General features: G+C 34.5%; 1 non-coding gene across 1 annotated transcript; it reads left to right on the forward strand.

Moving 5' to 3' along the window:
• The first annotated feature begins 5,010 nt into the window (after window positions 1–5,010).
• LOC138835089 (U6 spliceosomal RNA) lies at window positions 5,011–5,117 on the forward strand. Its single transcript, XR_011374425.1, has one exon. It is a non-coding gene; the product is annotated as a U6 spliceosomal RNA (small nuclear RNA).
• The last annotated feature ends 445 nt before the right edge of the window (window positions 5,118–5,562 follow it).

The following is a 5,562-nucleotide window of genomic DNA, read 5'->3' on the forward strand; positions in this document are numbered from 1 at the left end:
ACTTCCAATAAAATAATCTTTTAGAACTTTAGGTTACTCAATTGTTACAAATATCTTACTGTAATTCATTGGGACTAATTTTATTCCATATTTAAATTTACATTTTATATCTCTAAAGTCTTTTAAAATCCTCTCTCTCGGGCACAGTTATGGATAGATAACTGATGTGGGCAGAATCAGAATTATTCAGAAGGTAGAAAATGGATGTTTACCTAGTTTTCTCTCTACTGGATCATAGAATACAGATTGTCCTAATTGGAAAAAGTTAACCCTCCCGTTTTCTGCATATAAACACTCCATCAACATTTTGTTATTAGAGGAGTATTCAAGATTAGTTATTTGTTGATTGATAATGACTGAGGATGACAGAAAGGTGAAAGAAGACCATTTACTCTTCAGGGAAGTTCTGACGTGTGCTTCACAAAATGTTATGAAAGCTCTCCATGAGAAATCTAGCAGCTGCATTTCTAAAAAGTCCTTGGGTTGTTACACTTTCTGATAATGTCTCAATTCAAGTACTTCTCCTTGGAGATCCATACTATTCAATGATGCTGTATTAGCTCCTTGTTACAATTTGCAGTCCGGTGTTGGTGATGAAATTTGTGCTTTTCAAAAGTGCTCTTGAATTCCATCCACAAACTGCAGACAAAATTTATCTGAAAAAAAATTGTATCTGTTGATAATGCATATATTTTTATTTTTTCATTATAAATATAGAATGTAGAAAAATTTTTCATAGCAATTACACTGCACTAGGTTGTGGGAAGATTTTAATGTAAAGAATATACTGTGTTCATGTAGAGAATTTGAGTATCCAAAATTTTAATATATTTGTGGTCCTAAAACCAATAACTTACTGATATTGAGTGACAAATACAATTTCCATAAGTATAGAAGTTTTCCTTGTATCTTTTTAATATGTATTTTTATTGTAAAGATACTGTACATAGGGGTTACAGTTACATAAGTAAGGTAATAAGTATATTTCTTATTAAGCGTTGTTACCCCCTCCTTTGTTTTTCCCTACCATCCCTTACCTTCACACCTCCCCAACTCCCCCTTCCAGCCCCTCCTCTGATAGTGTCTAATACATCTCAGTGTTACAATGGGTCAACCTGTATCCTTTCCTTATATATTAAATGAAGAAATGCTGGCTTGGTTTATGATGATTCTACTTGCGTAGAAACACCTAAAATCACTTGCCAAGTCCAAGAGCACATAAAAGAAACACCATCAAATTTTTGTCCATTGGTATAATTGTGTTCGACACATTTGACAGGTTACAATTTATTCTCAAACTTCACTACATTAAAAATACTTTCTTTTTTTTCTTATTTTCTTGGCAAGGAAATCAGCAAGACTTCAGTCAGCATGTCTCACATAGGACTTTTCACATTGGTTGGTTAAATATATGTGTAGAGACTAGTCATCTGAGAATTCAGTCATCTGCTAAGGAATTGATGCTGGCTGTTAGAAAACAGCTCAAGGAAGGATGCCATTTAAAGCTTTATAACTTTATTCTTTGCCAGGATATTCTCCTGCTACCTTGGTTTTTCAGAGTGTCTACAAGAGCAAGCATTACGTGGGGACCAGGGATACACCATATGGCCTATACTTATGGAGATTTCTGAGTGACTTTCTATCACCTGTACTGCATTTTGCAAGTCGAATCTGTCTAAACCTACCAGTTTTAAGAGTAAGAGTAGCGGTAAAAGAACTCTTAGAGACAAATACATCTTCAGCATATCTTGTTCCAAGCATTCCGTCTAAGGCATATTCAGGAAGTGAAACTGTGTTCTCTGTAATTATTTGTCTTTCTCCATGTGTGCATGTATACATGTGTATATGTATATGTGTATTTGTGTGTAAAGTAACATGCAAGTGTACATATATAAGGGCATATACACATTTATATATGCATATGTAAATAAAATTACACATATAAATATATGTGCATATCTTTCAGTTGTTCATTGATTTAATATAGAGTTACCAGCACATTGTCATTCTCACAAAGTGTACAAGATAAATTGCTCTGAGGGTCTGTGCTCTATAATGAGCATCCTTTGTACTAACTTCCCCCATTACTTTGATTTTCATCGCTATGAAAAACTTGGGTCTACTTTCCATTTGATAGCTTTATTTTCATTACATGTAGTTACTAACATAATAAACACAAAAGATTGCTTGTAAAAGAAAAAGAACGTTCAGGTCACAGGTTAAAAGTATCTTATCGATGGAGGCATAGAATTCCATTTTGTATGTATACCACATTTTCTTGATCCATTCATCTAATGGGTTGGTTCCATATCTTACCTACAGTAAATAATGCTGCATTAAACATAGTCGTGCTGGTAGCTTTAGTGTGGTTTGGTTTGTAAACATTTGGGTAAACGCCCAAAAGTGGGATTGCTGGGTCATAGGGGAGCTCTTTGTGGAGTCTTTTGAGGAACCTCCATACTAATATTCTATGCCTCCATCAGAAAGAATGACATTGCCCCATTTGTTAGGAAATGGAAAGACTTGGAAAAAATTATATTAAGTGAAGTAAGCCAGGCCCAAAGAAACATAGGTCCGATGGCTTCCCTTATTTGCAATATCTAGTATATGTCTGAGTCAAGCAGAAAAGGTCAGATAAGGTGATGTTAGGGAAATGTTCCCTAAGATATGCATTCAAATGTTCATTTTTCTTTCATGTGATTGTTTCAAACACATTCATAAGATTATTTCATTGTTGCTTTGTATGTCCCTTCCCCACAGTATAACCCCTGCTTTCACTCTATTTGAGGTCGGTATAACTTGTGGAGGGGAAGGGGAAAACCAAATAGTTTAAATAAGGATACAGGTGGACCCAATGCAACAATGAGATGTACAAGTCGTTATGTCGAAAACGACCTTTACAACTTTTGTGCGAGGGGAAGGTGGGAGGGGAGGGGAGGATTAGGGGGGAGTAGGGGGGAGGATGGGAAGGGATGGGAAGGGGACAAAAATGAAGAGGCTACAATGCTTGATAAGAAATGTACTCATTATCTTGCCCATGCAATTGTAACTCCTCTTTACAGTATTTTCACAATAAAAACAAAGAAATAGAAAAAAATATCTTATCCATACCAATGATTCCTATGAGATAAAATTTATAAGGAATGAAGGAATGAAAAGGAATGCCTAGATCTGGTGTTTTTCCAATTAGAATGGCAAAGAATAATATCACATCACTGTTATAACTCTTAAAGAATGCAAAGGTAACTGATGGTCTCTATCATGTTCCCACAAAACCAGGAGATTCTGAAGGATAATAGTAGACCCACAGAAATTCTAAGTAGCAGACATGGAGCATGAAAGAGAAAAAGAGGAAATGAGAGAGAGTGAAAGAGAGAGAGAAATATCATAATAATGAAAGCGCATAACAGATAAAAAAGAACTGAATGAGAAAATTCATACTGCTATCTTTAGACTCTATGTGTACATTCGAAAGTATCTGATGTATGATAACCCATCAAAATGAAATATAAAGTTATTTTGATGAAAATAAAAATGACTCAGACGAAGTTGCAAATGCAAAAACAATCTTCACAGAAGCAAACTCTCAGAGATACTTCATGACTTTGGAAAGGATAAAGTGGCCGAAGTTAGTATAAATTTAGAAGTACGACAATTTAAAAAATATAAAACAATATTTATATCTTTATATAACCCAAACAGAAAGCAAATGTTGTTTAGATGATGTTTTTAAAACACAGTCTCTCAGGTGCTGGGAACATGGCTCAGCGGTAGAGTGTTTGCCTTGCATGCATGAGGCCCTGGGTTTGATTCCTTAGCACTACATAAGCAGAAAAAGATAGAAATGGTGCTGTGGCTCAAGTGGTAACGCTAGCCTTGAGATGAGGGACAGCACCCAGGTCCCAGAATCCATGACCAAGAAAATAAAAATAAAAAACAAAAAAATCAGTCTCTCACTTTTGTGGCCTCAACTCTGTAATATTGTTGCTTCAGACTAGGGCTAAGTTTTTAGATGTAGACACTTATCAACACTCCTGATTCAGATTCTACTTGATCATTTTTTAAATAAATATTTTGTTTTTAATTTTGCTGTTTGTAAATTCACATGCACCTATAAAAAATTGTTTGGCCATCCAGTAACCTTCTCAAATAACCTCCTAATGACGACTTACAAAAAGTTGTATTATATTACAAGTAAAACAATGCTACAAATAAAGAAAACTAATAATTAAATATTAATGATTAATAAAATAAAAACGAAACAATTACTAGTATTTTCAGTATTTGAAGTGTACTACATATTAGATTTTAGCATTTTCTCATATTCCTATACATTTAACACTGGCTAAGGTTTTGATGTTCAACAAGATTTTTATAGAATATGAGTACTCTTTAAAATTACACACTAAGATTACTATTTATGGCTCATCTCATCATTTGTTTATGGTTTATATCATCATTTATTCCTTGCTAGCATATAAAGTAAGGAAGTCCTAAGGTTTTAACAGAAACTGTGTAGTTAACAAAATCTAAACTCTTCACTCTGCCTCTTTACACAAAGACTTTGCAAGTTTTCTTTAATCAAGTTTCTATAAACTCTGCAATGTACATTCTTAGTAGGATACGTCTGCTACCATAAATCTTAAATACTTCATAGAAAAGTTTTATATCTGCCAAAAAGTCCTAATTTTGGCATATATAACCAAATACTCAACATTAAATATATTTAAAACATTAATTCTTTTAACAAACCTTAACATTTGTTGCTGTGTTCATTATGACAGGTGCCTTGTATAGAATAATTGAATTCCTCCTCCTACACATCTCTTGAACAAGAAATATGTGGAATTATTTTGTTTTTGACATGTCAATCTTGACTTTATTCTTAAATGTGTGCTTATGTAAGAAATATATGGTTCTAAAATTTCATGACAATTCTTTTGAACTTACTTTTTGTTGAATTGTCTAGTTTAATAGAATCAATTACACTTTATATATAAAAAGTGTTCTCTGCTCAATTCAGCATCACATACACTAACATTGGAACCATACAGAGAAGATTAGCATGGCCCCTGCACAAGGATGACATGCAAATTCGTGGAGCATTCCACATTTTTACAAGAACAGATGCTGGTGGGGATGTGGTCACAAGGGAACCGTATGCATTCTTGGTGGGAGTGTATACTTGTTCAACCACTTTGGAGAGCAGAATTGAAATTCCTCAAAAGACTCCACATATATACCACATTTTCTTGATCCATTTGATGTCAGTATAACATGTGGAGGAGATGGGGGCAAACAAGTCGTTTAAGGATTCAGGTGGACCTGTTGCAACAATGAGAAGTACAAAATGTCATGTCAAAACCAGCTTTACAATGTCGGTGGGGGGAGGGAGGGGGGTATAATTGGGTGGGGGGAGGGGGGAGGCTGGGAACGAGGTGAAGGGTAAACAAAGGAGGAGGCTGCAATGCTTGGTAAGAAATGTATGCATTATCCTGCCCATGTAATTGTAGCCCCTCTGTACAGTATGTTCTCAAATAAAATAAAATAATATTAAAAAAA

The sequence above is a fragment of the Dipodomys merriami genome, unplaced genomic scaffold, assembly GCF_024711535.1.
Source record: "Dipodomys merriami isolate MVZ:Mamm:240054 unplaced genomic scaffold, mDipMer1.0.p SCAF_227, whole genome shotgun sequence".
In the NCBI taxonomy this organism is placed as follows: domain Eukaryota; kingdom Metazoa; phylum Chordata; class Mammalia; order Rodentia; family Heteromyidae; genus Dipodomys; species Dipodomys merriami.